Source organism: Ipomoea nil, unplaced genomic scaffold (genome assembly GCF_001879475.1).
Source record: "Ipomoea nil cultivar Tokyo-kokei standard unplaced genomic scaffold, Asagao_1.1 scaffold3226, whole genome shotgun sequence".
In the NCBI taxonomy this organism is placed as follows: Eukaryota; Viridiplantae; Streptophyta; class Magnoliopsida; order Solanales; family Convolvulaceae; genus Ipomoea; species Ipomoea nil.
Genome location: NW_017619654.1, coordinates 285094 through 301127, shown reverse-complemented (window position 1 = coordinate 301127; position 16034 = coordinate 285094).

Genomic DNA, 16034 nt, shown 5'->3' with positions numbered 1-16034 from the left:
CAAACTTAAATTGAAAACCTGCACACCCCGAGAGCAGCTCGAAGTAGCTCAAATCGTGTGTTATCAAGAGGCTTTGTAAATAGATCCGCTAGATTTTTCTCTGTGGAAATATACTCCAGATTGATTTCCTTGTCTTCTATCAATTCTCTTATGAAATGATGCCTTATTTCAATATGTTTAGTTCGGGAATGTTGAACTGGATTTTTGGAGATGTTGGTCGCACTAGTGTTGTCACAATAGAGTGTCATGTACTCTTGATGTAGACCATAATCTTGGAGCATCTGTTTCATCCATAGGAGTTGAGTACAGCAACTACCAGCTGCGATGTATTCAGCTTCAGCTGTGCTGAGAGATATTGAGTTTGCTTCTTACTTAGCCAGGCAACTAAGTTCTTTCCCAAAAAGAAACAACCACCAGATGTACTTTTGCGATCATCTGCATTTCCAGCCCAGTCGGCATCACTGTATCCTACAAGATTCAGATTAGTATCATTTGAAACCCAAATGCCATAATTGAGAGTACCTTTGACATATTTTATTATCCTTTTTACGGCTTTAAGGTGTGATTCTTTAGGAGCTGCTTGAAACCTGGCACATATTCCAACACTGAGCATAATTTCTGGACGACTGGCTGTCAGATACAGTAGACTCCCGATCATGCTCCTATATAGAGTAGGATCAATTGGCTTCCCTGATTCATCTTTGCTTAATTTTATAGTTGTAGATATTGGCGTTCTTGCTTCTTTGGCTGACTCAAGTCCAAACTTTGTTAGCAGGCCTTTTGCATATTTTTCTTGAGATATAAAAATACCTTCATTGGTTTGTTGGACTTGTAGTCCTAGAAAATATGTTAGTTCGCCAATCATACTCATTTCGAATTCCTGTTGCATGACTTGAACCAGCTGATCTGTAGCACCTGTTTGAGTGGAACCAAAGATAATATCGTCAACATAAACCTGAGCAATTGTAATATGCTTACCTGACCTTTTGATAAATAAGGTTTTGTCGACTCCCCCTCGGTTGTAGCCGTGCTGGAGAAGATACTGGGATAGTCTTTCATACCAGGCCCTCGGAGCTTGTTTTAGTCCATATAGAGCCTTGTCCAGTTTGTAGACATAGTCAGGATGATGAGGATCTTCAAACCCTTTAGGTTGAGCAACATATATATCTTCGGACAGATATCCGTTTAGAAAAGCCGTTTTGACATCCATCTGGAACAATTTTATTCCCAGAGCACACGCTATACATAGAAGAAGACGAATAGACTCTAGTCGTGCTACTGGTGCAAATGTCTCTTCATAATCGATACCTTCAATTTGAGAGTAGCCTTGTGCAACTAGTCTTGCTTTGTTGCGAGCAATGTTTCCAGCTGAATCGGTCTTGTTGCGAAAGATCCACTTTGTTCCTACAACATTTACACCGTCAGGTTTAGGGACTAGATTCCATACCTTGTTACGTTCAAATTGTCCGAGTTCTTCCTGCATGGCTTTAATCCAGTGTTCATCAGATAGGGTTTCTTTTACCGTCTTGGGTTCGATCTTTGATGTGTAACACGTATACCCTGCAAGCTCGAGGTAATTACGTTTAATCCCTCTAGTCCTTACCCCAGAGGATGGATCTCCTATGATATTCTGAGTAGGGTGATATTTGTGAAGATGAATAGCCCCTTCGAGCGCTCCAGCATCTGGGTCTGGACTAGGTTCTGGAGCAGTTTCCGGAGAAGATTGAGTAGAATCTGATGCTGTAGTTTCAGGGGTTTCTGGATTATCTGTGGCAGGTTCTGGAGTAACTTCTGGGTTAGAGACACTTATAATCTCAGTTATTTCCTCAGGTTGATCATCAACCACCACGTTTGCCGATTCCATGATAGATTTTGTAACTTTGTTATAGACACGGTAGGCACGACTATCCGTTGAATACCCAAGAAAGTACCCTTCATCACTTTTAGGCTCGAATTTTCCGGTTGGGTTTCGATCCTTCAAGATAAAACACCGTGAGCCGAAAATATGAAAGTAATTAATATTAGGCTTCTTACCTTTCCATATTTCATATGGAGTATGATGCGTTCCGGGTCGTAGATATACTCGGTTTATCGTGTGACAAGCAGTACTTACTGCTTCAGCCCAAAATCTCTGAGGCAAGTCTTTTGCATTGAGTAGAACCCGAGCCATCTCTTGAATCGTCCGATTCTTTCTTTCAACCACACCATTTTGTTGTGGTGTTTTGGGTGCTGAATACTCATGGAAAATTCCGACTGATGCACACCAATCATCAAATACTTGATTGTCGAATTCACGTCCATGATCACTTCTAATGCGTATGATTGGCTCATTTTTCTCTTTTTGGAGTTTTAAGGCCAGGGCTTTGAAGGTTTCGAAAGTTTCTGACTTTTCCCTGAGAAAACTAACCCACGAAAACCTAGAAAAATCGTCAATACAAACTAAAATGTACCTTTTACCTCCAATTCTTTCTGTTCTGGTAGGTCCAATGAGATCCATGTGAATGAGTTCCAGGCAGTGTGTGGTATTGATCATATTTTGAGAGGTATGCGCTGCTCTAGTTTGTTTTCCAGCTTGACAGGCGCTGCATACTCCTGCTTTTTCTATCTTGATACTCGGTAGACCCCGAACACCCTTAATTTTTATCAATTTTTCAAGAGAGCGATAATTCAAGTGACCTAACTTTTGATGCCACAGTTTTGATTCTTTTATGCTGGACCTATAACAATAAGAATCGTTCGTAAGTATATAACAATTATCAGAAGAGCGTTTACCTTCCATGACACAGCTCTTTTTGTAGTCTGTAACGTTGCAGCTGTCTTTTGTAAAGCAGACTTTCCACTCTTGATCACATAATTGGCTGATACTAATCAGATTTGCATGTAGACCTTCCACCAATAGAACTTGTTGGAGTTTGGGTAGACCTGTGACATTTAGAGTGCCAATTCCAGTGATCTTTCCCTTAACACCGTCGCCAAAAGTTATTTCTCCTGTACATCCCTTTATGTTGTTTAGGTATTTAGCATCACCCGTCATATGCCGCGAGCATCCACTGTCAAAGTACCATCTCTCTTTTCTGTTAGTACTCGTAGAGTGGAAAGAGACATGACATACAAAGTCACTTTTCTTCACCCAAATTTGCTTGACAAACGGGGTGATAGATTTGTTGGTGAATTTCTCACAACGTTGGTCTTTGTAGAAGTAGAAGCACTCCGGTTTTGTATGTCCGCGTACCCTGCAGTAATGACATATAGGATTATACACTCTAACCTTGATTGATGTTTTCTTTGGAGCAAAGTTAACTGGACGCCGAGCTGTACTAGTTTCTCGACGATCTTGAACTGCACCAGAGATTGAGTCAGAGCCTGAGGCTATGACGAAAATTGTAGTAGTTTTGTCCTTTCCTCCAGAGTAGCCTAACCCATATTTTGTAGACGTCTTTCGACCAGAATCTAAAATTTGGTCTAAGGTGGATGTGTTGTCCATCATTTTTATCTTGCGTTTGAGTTGCTCCAGTTCCTTTTTGAGATCTTCTAGCTCATGTTTGAGATTTTCTTCTTTCTTGTGACTGTCTTCAATGATGCTGTCCCTGTCAGATATTTTAGATAGATACATTTTTTTGGCATTTTCTAGAATGCTAACCTGACTAGACAGAGACCTGTTGACTTTTACAAGAATTTCCCATTTAGCATACAATTTTTTATATTCTACTTCAAATGTAGGTGTAGGTAAGTCTTGGTCTTCTGATGACACATACTCTTCAATTTCTGATTCTTCGCCAGTTGTAGGAGTAGATACGGTAATTGTAAGAGCTATAAAGGTAACAAAGTTTCCGGAGATCTCATCTGGATCAGAACCTGGATCAGTTTCTGGTTCATCATCATCACTCCAGGTAAGGGCAACTTTCATTGACTTCTTCCTTCTCAAATAGGTTGGACATTCAGCCTGCACATGGCCATACCCTTCACATTCGTAACACTTGATCCCTTTGCCTCCGGTTTTGTCTTTAGATTGAGAGTTCCGAGAAGCACCTGGTCGTTGGCTGGATGAGTTTGATCTTTGATTGTTTCGATTTGCACTTGATCCTGATCCTTTTTGGCCTTGAAACTTGCCAAGCTTTCCAGTTTGTCTTTGTTTTACCTGTTCCAACAATTTAGAAAAACCTTTAGTTAAAAAGACTACTGGATCATCACTTACCTCATCTGGATCAGAAACAGCTCCAGCGTCTTCTACAATGAATGCTACGGTTTTTCCTTTTGTTTCAGGTCCGCCTAAGATTTCCATCTCATAAGTTTGTAGGCTTCCCATCAATTGTTGTACCGTTTTCTTTTCCCATCCATCGTGCTCCTGAATGGCTGTAACTTTCATTCGAAACCTTGGAGGGAGTGAGCGAAAAATCTTTTTGACGAGTCGTTCTTGAGTGATTGGTTCGCCTAGAATGCTTGCCCTATTGGCCAGTTCTTGTACCCGAGCATGAAAATCCACTATGGTTTCATCATCTTTCATCTTTAGATCTTCAAAGTCGGTTTGAACCATTTGGAGTTTGGATTGTTTAACTGATGCAGTTCCTTCATAGGTAGTTTCTAGGGCATCCCAAGCGTCTTTGGCCGAATCACATCCTGCAACAATGGTAAATTGACTTTCATGCATTAAAGAAAATATAGTATCTAACGCTTTATGATTGAAGCTTGCGGTAGTCATCTCAGTCTCTGTCCATTCCGCTTCTGGTTTGAGGACTGAAGGATCTCCTGTATTGTCTCCATCTTTGGTGGGATGAGACCAACCAGTGAGAACAGCCCTCCAGACCCTCTCCCCTTGAGCACGTAGATGCATTTTGGTGCGGGCCTTCCAGTACGCATAGTTGTCACCTGTTAGCTCAGGAAGTGCTCTATGTCGTTCCATTCTGTAAGACTCAATGCACAGTGAGCAACAAGTAAACCAGATAAACAGAATAAGAGACAGATGCTGAGATCTTGAGTTCAAAAAACACGTGATAGCCAGATCGGTTAGACTAGTAATTTAAGTCCCCGAGCTCTGATACCAATTGAAAAAGCACGTGAGTCGTGAATGCAAGATATAGCCTTTAAAACCTTTAATTTATTTCAACTATAAAGCTAGACTAGACGAAAACATATTCCAAATATAACAAAGAACATGAAATAAATAGCAGTAAAAGAAAGCATGCACCAGGATATGTTCACGCAGTTTGGAGCCTCACTCCTACGTCTACGGGGCCACTCACATCAACCCAAATCCACTATGATGAAAAATGGAGTACAAAAGGGTAGTTAATTACACTCTACAGTATAACCTATAACTACTCCAGAACCTACTCCAGTGGATCCGATGTGCAGGCGTTCTTCATTGCTTCATGAACTGATTCCAAGATCATCTTCACACACAACAGTACAGGATATATTTGGTATAGATGCACCAAGATTTTTAGCTTAAGGCATTATGAAAGAGTGCGCAATTCGAATGCTAATTAAGGTAGCATTATATAGGTTTGTAAAAGATGTTTTGATCCTCAAAACATGCACTCTTCCATTCCTAGAATTCGGCTGCTCCATTAGATTTAGATCTCCCTATTTATAGGGTCTTGAAAAAGTCCTTTTGAATAAGCTTCATATCCCCTGGATTACTTCCTTGCGCTGATCCAGTCAACTGCTCCAGACGACGTGACTAATCCAGGACTACTTTGACAACTAATCTAAGCCAATAAAACAGAGGTTTAGACGTGCAATATATTTACACTTACAGGGTGGGCAACGCAAATCACCATGACGCCGCTGGATCCGATGATATGCCGTCCTTCAGTTTAGGTATTATGCAGGATATAGCGGATCATGGTTAGGGTGATATTGAGGCTATGTTACGGGACTTGGTCCCGACAAATACTGGGTGTCCTGATTCTAATGTGGAGGTCAGTTTGCCAAGTTTGCTTTCTTTCGTTTTTTAAGGTTGTTTGGCCGGATCACGTGCACTCGCGCACTAAACTTGTGTGCATTCGCGTTAATAGTTACATTACGTGGGTTTCAAATTGTGTTATTTAGTGTTTTTTTGCTGCTTTTTGCTCATTGTTTTAGCGTTTTTTGGCCCGATAGGGTGGTCATGGTAATGTATGTGGTGATGATTGCTTTGGGGGGTTGTTGATGGTGCGGTTTTTGATGTCGATGTTTCAAATGGTGGTGAGTCTGGGGCTGGTTCAAAGGGTGCTTGCCCGACGGTGACTGAAGAACCTACGCATGTTGTTCATCCGGTTGTTACACCTGTGACTTAGGGGCCGGTACGTATGATGGTCTGTACTCAGTTAGTTATGAATATGTTTCAATTTGTCATTCCAAACACGTGGATTCCTCCCGGCTTTGTGAGCATCCTTGTATTAACGTTGCTGCATGATGCTTGCGGGGCTTATTTAGTTTGTTTACTTTTCCAAATGTGGTGTTGTTCCATGTTCGTCTACTGTAGGGTCGGTGTGCTGAAGTACAAGCTGGGGAGTGCGTTGTACCTGTGCGCGGTGATTCTGCGATGGTTACGCCGCTTCAGCATGGTCTGGTATGTGTTGCTATTTTGCTAATGGGGGGTGCTCGCGAGTTTACTGTGGTGTGCATGCCAGTCTTCTCTGGCCAATTCCACGTGTGCACGCCCGGTTGCTGCAGTGTGCATAACCATTTCGTGCGGTATCCCACGTTTCGTGGGCTTCTTTGAGTTGTTTAATTCTCTTTGTTTTTGTGTGCAGCCATTATTACCGGCGGGGGGGGGGGGGGGGGGCCAGTGGGGGTCAGTCTGCCGGCCCTGTGTGTCAAGCACCTTTGAAACTTAATCGGGGGGGTATTCGGCCGCCGGTTGGTTCTCCTCCGAAGCTGTCGCACCTAGATATCGGTGCGTCCGGTCCCATGAGCTCTGTGGCTTTGCCTGACTTGGACAACCCGGACGAGGCGGTAATTTGCAAGTGGTTGTTGTGTGCAGCAGATGCGAAAATGTTAGTTTTAGAAACATTTTGTGGATATGCGGTGTCTATTTCGGATGGTTGGTTGATATGTGTGTTCTGTTTGTCTTGATATGTTTTAGGGATGATATTATGTTCGATGTTAGTGGTAGGGCTGCGCGATGGGAGGACTTGTTGTCGCTGGCACCCGGGTCGTTGGTTGAGGTTGTCGTGGTAGATGCATGGGCATGTCTTTTGAATTGCCGAGAGCGGTATAAGGCCCCTTCTGCCCCTTCCCATTTTTTTGCATCCACTCTTTCCACGGTTTGTTTCCACACTTTCCCCTTATGATATGGTTTTCATGTTTATTTTTTTCATTTTGCATATTTCGTTTTTCTTGAAGCTTCATACTGTTTTGGATACCTCAATTGAGCTGGATAAGCGGATTGCTATGTTTAAGGACAGTCTTCACGGGGAGTTTGAGATGACGCCTTACCATTATATTAATAAAGTTGACTTGGTATGTATAATTTTCTGTATTTTTTTCAGTTGCTCACCTGCCATCAGTTCTGGTCTGTGCACACTGTGTTTCTCTTATGTGTTGTAGCCAATGAGCCAATGGGGTCCTAGAAATGTGTAGACTACTTTTTCCATAAAATGTAATATACCCAGAATTAAAAATGTTAAACTCACTTGGTGTGCCTATTGTTGCCCGTATACGGTTCCAAAGCCTAGCCCGTGCACCCTATGATTGCCTCTTGTGCACACCCTGAACTATTTTGTTTACTTTTCGTTGTGGGATGGTTTACTTGTAATCAGTGTATTTTTTCACCCGTTCACGGTTGTTGTCTGCAGTTTATGTTCCCCATCCTACGCCAGGGCCACTACTCCTTCTTTGCATTGATTTCCGTAATATTCGGTTTGAGATTATTGACAATTCGACGCTTCAGTCCAACAAGCAGTTGAAGTATGTTGATTGTCTGGATGAATTGGTATGATTTTTGTTGTGCCCGGGCTTTGACTTGTCCAACTTTTTGTTCTCTGTCTTCTTTTTTGGTATTCATTACGCCCATTTGTAATTCTATTGCAGTTGCTCATGCTTGTGGAATTCTTTAAATGCATTGATCCGTCAAGGTCTACGATGTGTGCACTTTTGGAATCGAAGCACATGCAGAGGAGTTGGCGCGATGGCCAGAATAAGGTTGACTGTGGTGTGTATGTTATGCGGCACATGAAGAGTTATTTAGGACAGTGAGTTACCAGATGGAGGTGTAGGCTTACCAAAGGTAACGCTGTGCAGCTAAAGAAGTTGAGGTTATGATACATGAAGGAACTTGCAACCTCTGAGTTCAATTTGCATAATTGTCAGAATATCTCCAGGGCGTATCAGTTTGTGAAGTCAATCGCAGGGGCTATGTAGTGTTCTTTGTTGTGTGGGGCATATAGAGTTTAGGTTCGTTATTTTTTGAGTTTTGATCTTGGCTTCTTCTTTTGTGGGGTCTTTAGGCTTATTGGTGTTACCGGTTTTGATGGTGATCCTATGTGCGTATTTTAATTATGGTTTGTGCATGTCGGGACACAATTGATGTGTTTCAGTCATGGGATATTATCATGTTTATTTTAATGCTAGTTGGTAGTTTACTGTTCGCTCATTCAGGCTTTTAAATGACCTTGCACGTGTGTACTGTACGGGCCAGCGGTGTGCACGGTTGAATACATTTCTCAGCTAAATTAATTGTTGTACATAGGCAATCAGGGTGAGTAATCTCAGTGTACATTCATTTCAAATATGGGTTAAAATTTAATGAATTTCATGCTAGTGGGTAATTGGGTATTAGCTTGTATGCCAAGTAATACAATATGTATGTGCATAAAGAATTAACTAGGTGTGGATTAGTGTGTAGGTTAATTTGATCGAATCTGTGTGCACAAGCATCTTTGGCAGTGTGCATTGCTAAGCCTATGAAGTACTTCACTGTATAGTGCTACCGTATAGGCTTATGGGGGGTAAAAATTAAAACTTTGACCAATATTTAATTCAAATGCAAAATGAGATTGTTTTCGTTGTTTTTAACTAGTTGATGGTGAGCGTGTAAGCTAATTTGAACAAATTTGTGTGCACAAGAATTGTAGACAGTGTGCATTGCTGAACATATAAAGTACTTCGCTAAATACTGTTGCCGTGTACGCTTATTAATAAAAATTGTGTGCACATTGATGGTAGACAGTGTGCGTAGCCGAACAAACTAACTGCAAAGGGTGGGTAAGAATAAAAAATTTGAAAAGTATTTAATTCCTAGTGTTTTAAACTATGGTGGGCTACTTGTGTGGTAGCTCTTTTCTTTCTTGACAATTCCTGCTGTCGTGGCCCGGCCGGTCACAGGTAGCGCATATCCTCACCTTTTTTTTTTCTTTTTTTTTGGTTGCTTTCTCTTTGTTACTCTTCAATCTTTTCCAACTACCTTTGTTCTTTGCTACGCTGGGTGGCTTGATTTGGATTTGTTGCAATTGCATTCTGTTTTTTAAGTAGCATCTTCGTGCGTTACCTCAAACATTTTTTCGTCCGTTGCGTGTACACTGTACTTCCGATCCCCATTGTCATTTGTCTTGCAGGTGATTATGCATCTGAAGCTTCCTTCCCATATTTCTTCCTGGAAGTCGTAGAATATGTTCTTGGTGTACATTGCAGCAACTTGGCGCTCTACGGCTAATGGGGTCTTGGTTGCAGGGAATGAACTTTCGCCCTCTGCGGTCATTTTTTTTTTTTTTTTTTTGCATGCCTCTGTTCTCCTATGGCGTGGTTGTATTGCATTAGGAACTCTACCAAGCTGTTGTGATGATTGGTGAATTTGCCGAAATAACTATTCTCTGATTCTAAACATGATGTTGTCTTTAGTAGTCCTCCCATGAATATATCTTGGAAATACGCTGGTATCCAGGATTCACGCGCCTTGTACATTTGATTGAAACACCGATGTTCAACAAGGTTGTACTCTTTCATTACCTCTGCCCATTTCAATTCAAATTCTGGTGCACTTAAAGTTTCATCCCATACTATATTGTTCGGTGCGTTCCTAAATTCCATGTTTTTTGCTAGTGCAATCCCTGCCTTGTCCCCCACTTTTTCCATGATGTGCCACATACAAAATCGGTGCCTTGTTTCAGACATAATGTTAGGTACTGCGATCTTTAATGCGGGGTCTTGATCTGTAATAACACATCTTGGTGTACAGCCCATTGTGTTTTTGAAGTTTTTTAATAGCCACTCGTACGACTCCACATCCTCTCTTGCAATGAGGCCTGACCCAAATGTAATGCTTCGTTTATGGTTGTCGACGCTTGTAAACGGTACAAACACGAGCTTGTACCTGCATGGTTAAGTGTTGATTTGTACTTAGTGCACACACATGTAATAGTAATAATAGAGTTGCATTCAGAAATACGTGTAACAGTAGCAAAGCTGTAGATTCCCAACGCAATTCCCAGTGGTTGGTCAAAACCTAGTTAGTTATGCCATGCACTCAGGAATTCGAACGTGTGCGCACAGATCATATTTACCTTATTAACATGTATTACCAAACACTCTAATCGCTAGTGGTTTCAATTTAACATACTGTGCAATACCCATGCATACACTATGTAGTCGCTATGCATGCAGTTGTGAAGGGAATATTATTTGTAATTGTAAAACAATCTCATATAATTAGTATATTACCCCCGTGCACAGAAGCTCATGTTCATACCATGCTTACAGTCTTAAGCAGCCATGTACGCATGTGTTTAGACAATATTAACATGTAATGTAAAACATATTTATGAAATTCAATATTTTAATCCTTGTGATATGTACCTGTTTGTGCTGTACGTTGCGTCGAATGACATCACATCTCCAAAACATGCAAAATTCTTTCGGGATATTGTGTCTGCCCAAAATAGCCTGCATAGCTCCCTGTCTTCGTTGAGATCAAAATCAAAGTAGAAGTCTGGTTCCATCTCTTTATTTCTAGTGGTACATGTCTTCTACTACCATTTGTGCATCTGCTCCAGCTATATAAGCCAACATGTCCATCCTAAAATTGCAGAAATCGGTGGATGTCGCTCCTATGTCCGTAAAACTGCCAACCATTTCTTTGTATAGTCTCCATGATTTTGTTGAACCAATGTTTGATCTTGCGCAGTTTGCTACGAAAATTTTGTGTCCAATATATATCCAGCTGCCTATTTATTTTCAAAAATTGTTTTCCAATGTCAGAGCATAGGTAGTGTCTGTGCCATAGCTCGAGTGCATGGAGTTTATAGTTACCGCTTTTGCGCCTTGTGAACGCGATTCGGGCGTTACAACCCACTCGGTTTGACAGTCGGCGCCTTTTCCTTGGTTCTGTGTTGTTTCCTTTGTCCGTCACCACGTTACTACCCTTTTTTTTGGCGTGTATCCTTCCCGTGAGCATAAAATGTATTTTATGTGATCTGCCCCTTCCCTGTTCAACCGCTTCGTGCCGTTCCTGATATAGAATCCAGCAATGGATGCGTATGCGCGGTAGAAGTCTAGTCCGTCTTCAAGTGATGCAAATTCTTGCCCAACATACGACGTGCTTTCACTCTTGCAATTAGGTAGCAACTGTTTCGTTCCATCGGGTAATACGACCAGGTTGCACTCTGTTGCGTCGCCTTCACCATGTTGTTCGCCTGTATTTCAAAATTGTGTTATGCGTGATTACAAGTATTATTGTGGTATGCGTGGGAAAAAACGGTTTGGAGAGAATACGGTGTGCATGCGTGCCTGTCTTTGGGTGCATGCATATCACTACTATGTACGAAGCCTACTCCCCACCTCGTATTCTCTCCATACCTTTTCTTTCTTTTTTTTTTTCTTGTTTTCCAGATTTGTATTACATATATTGAACGAAACAAATCATAGAGTGCAGAATGTGTTGAAGCTATGGGTGCTGGTGTGCATGCATGCCTATCTCTGGGTGCATTCGTTCCACTAGTATGTACGAACCCTAACCCAACACAGTGTTCTTACCATACTATTGTTTGTTTTTTTTTTTTTACTTTTTGCGGAATTGTATTCACAGAATTCAATAGCCTATCCTACCATGCACTACTTATAAGCCCCAAACATTAATATACACACATTGCATCGCATACTGTTGTTCCTCAATAAGAGAACATTGAATATTCAAATACATGGTGTTCTTACCCGGGGGTGCATCATCCATGGAGTCGGGGTTGGCGCGGATATTTCTGAGGTTTGAGTCGTCGATGGAATCGGGGTTGGCGTCGAGATTTCTCACGTTTAAGTCATCGATGGAGTCGGGTCTGGCGTCCATGATTAAGCGTTGGAGCAAGTTTCTCTGTCCTCAAAGTTGTTTGCGTTGTACGTGGAGTATTCTAATTCTACCGATTTTGCAACCCCTTAATTATAGGAGTTTATACAGATACGACTCCTTCCATTTGTTACATGTGTGGTTGCGATAACAATTTTGCCCTTGTGCTTATAAGTTAGCAATCCGTGTGCTCATCGAGGGAATCCATCTGATCCATTCATCTTAGCAAATCTAATGATTATTTTTTGTCCGCACATTTGTATTTTAAGGTAGTTTGCATGTGAATGCAACCCTATATATATATATATATATATATATATATATATATATATATATATATATATATATATATATATATATATATATATATGCACACCTCTAAAGAAACAATAACTGCGTTTCTAAATAAAATTGAACATCACAATCTTTAAAATAAAACATAGTTAGTTTAAAAATAATTTTTTAAACTCTAACCTATCAACACTTTCTCATCAATTTCTTGCTTTGAAAGTATGGCTTCAAAATTCTTGAAGCAAAATATTGTTTTTGGGAAATTCACACGCTTATACTCCTTCACAAGCATATCATGTTTGAACTTGATCATGTAATGATGAGTGCTTGTTTTATATATACTTGAAGAAGTTAGTAAAGTGATACATAGGAAATTTCTAATACCATATACTTTACCCTCCTTGAATATGTTTTTATATTTTGCAACAATATCTTTAGGTATGTGTACATGGATGAACATACCCTATATTTAAAACACACCAAAAACAACTTAGTTAGATATCAAGAATATAAGATAAAAAAAAAACAAAAAAAAAAAAACAAAAAAAAAACAAAAAAAAAAAACAAAACAAAACAAAACAAAACAAAACAAAACAAAACAAAACAAAAACAAAAACAAAAAAACAAAAACAAAAACAAAAAACAAAAAAAAACAAAAAACAAAAAAAAAAAAAAAAAAAACAAAGCAGGCTAATATACAATCTGACAAACCTCTCATGAAACACACACTATTGCCTTCTTATAAATTTTTCACCTTTGATTTCAGTGACAACATAAGTCCGCACACAACGCAACCTTTTAGCCTTTGAGGTCTGCTGAGGATGAAGCTGCACCCCCACAATAAACTGCCCAGACATGCTGCCACTACAAGCCACAACCTTGATCTTGACTCTCTGATCTTATATTCCTATTTGCATACATGATCAGCACTCTCAACCTTGTAATTTATTTTCCTTAGCTTTGTGTTTGCATAGAACCTCAACACTCAGAATATGTATGTATTTATAGGTGTAGAAGTTGTAATGTATAAAATAATACATTGCATATGTACTTATAAGCACTCCCATACCCATTTAGACTAAATTCACACGCCACCTAAACATATTAGACTACTAACTCTGCAGTAGCTAATAGCCCACTACCCTAAATTTCAAGACTAACACCACACGTTTCTGATTACACACTAAATAGGCGGGAGAACAAAAACTTGAATTGCGTAAAACAAAAAATAAATAAATAAATAAAACGACGTCGTCAAGCTTGGGCGGGAAAACGAAGCAATCTGATTGGCTGAATTCTGGCTTCTTTTATATAGATATATATATATATTTTCTTGTACATAGACATACTTTTTTTTTTATTGAAAAGGGATTTATTAACGGCAAACAGCCCGATGGGAGGCAAAGCCTCTGAGATCATACAAAAAAGCCAGTTTAGCCCGTTCGGGCAAAGAATTAACGGTATTAAAAAGCCTTGGAGTAGTAGTGTCTAAACCCACTGTTACAAGGGGATCCGCCACCTGATTGGCTTCCCGGTAAACATGCCTAATCGTGGAGCCCCAAGATCGCAGACAATGTCGAATGAAGAGCACCGCATTTGCAATCCTCCATGGAATCCTAGTCGTCTTTGTCCCTGTCAAGGTTGCGAGGGCAAGAGAGTCCACCTCAACCGCGGTCGAACTTCTGGCGAACGCAATGCACCAATACAGTGCGCGCTGGAGAGACAAGGTTTCAGCTTCCAAAGTTAACGAGGCTTCGAGTCGGAAGCAAAGCCCCGCTATAAGGTGCCCACGAGAGTCCCGTAAACACACTCCTCTCGCGGCCCTAGTGTAACACCCCGTGTTACGGCCTCTAACCCAAACTAATTATTTAATTACTTACCCTTAAAAGAGAATTGAATTCCCTTAATTAATTAAGAAGGGTCCACCATGGATCATGGACCCTTATCCCTAAACCAAACCCTTAGTCCTATAAGGAATAGAATAAGTAAATCCCTACCATTCAAAACCCAGTTAGGACTCTTAGATATATATATAAGGACATAGGAGGCACCTAGAATTGACACCACAATAGATTCCACCACATAAGAATTCCCAAGAATTCCCCTATCACCAAACGTAGGAGAAATCACGAAGAGGAGATCTTAGAGAAAGAACCTTAGTAGCCATGGATTCTAATTAAGGCTAAGAGGTAACCCATGTCTCAACAAAATCCATTTTCCTTGCTATAATCTCCTTCATTGGCTCCTTCGATATATGATTCTGTGTTTAATTTATATCTTGATAAGGCTTTTCTTGAGATTGATATGATGATTATAAGATAATGTTGATGTTTATGAGATGATCTTGATGTTTATATGCTAATCTTGATACTTATGTGACAATCTTAATGTTCTTGATTCTATGATAAATTATATCAATGATCTTGTGTTTTAATTATGACTAGAGCCTTAGGATTAAAACGTGGATTTCGTGTTGTGATATTCTTGGTATGTTTGGGTGGGATTTCGCATGTTCGGGTATTGAGTCTTGATATGTTTAGAAGTCATGTTAGGATGTACTTAATGTGATTCTTGGTTTTAATCCATTACTTGATTACGTGGTGTTGTCGTTTGCGTTTATGCGTTTGGACATGGTTTTGGGTTCCACGAGGGATCCCGGGACCGAATTATTACATAAGAGTCAGTGGGGGGTAGGTGGGGGCAGGGGTACCCGCTGCCCCATGAAGGCCGCCCGGCAGCGGGCAAGCGACTGCCCGCCGGGCACCCGCTGTCCCGTGTTGTGCCGCCGGTGGGTGGCCCTCCACCCACTGGAATTCCAGTGTGGAACGTGGTGGTTTTCCCCGTTTGATGTTTCCCCGTGTCCCATGGTGTCTCATTGGACCCCGTTTGTCGTGCCTGAGTCTAGTTTGATGTTTCAGGTACCGTTCGTAGGATAAGAAAGTCTTGTATATTGCATGTTATTCGAATTGGTATCCCATGGACCTAGGAAAAAAGAGCATGAACCCCTTAGGCATATCTCTAGTAATGTGGTTGACCACGCATAGGTTATATATGTATGATTTCCCCTCCTTATGTGTTAATGTGGGTTGCATGTGCTTGGCTATGTGTTATTTGTGCATGATACCCCAATTGGTTACGATCAATTGGCTATACAGGTAGTTGGATGGGTTGAGAACCATCGGCTGTTAACCCGGCCGGTTGCGATTTAATGGGTATATAAATATATATAGGGTTGCGGTCCATAATCTAGTTGCGATCAGATATACATACTATTCGGGTTGCGGTCCACCGTTTGGTTGCGATCAAACGTTATAAATGAGCTGCGGTTCATCGATTGGTTGCGATCAATCCCCTTGTGCTACGGTACAAGGCAGGGTGCTTTGGGGCCGTGTCAGAGCTATATGCGCTGACCCTCGTGTATGGGCATGCGATTAGTCCTGCGGCACCACCAAATGTGTTTACGTGTTGAGATAATGATTGAATACTG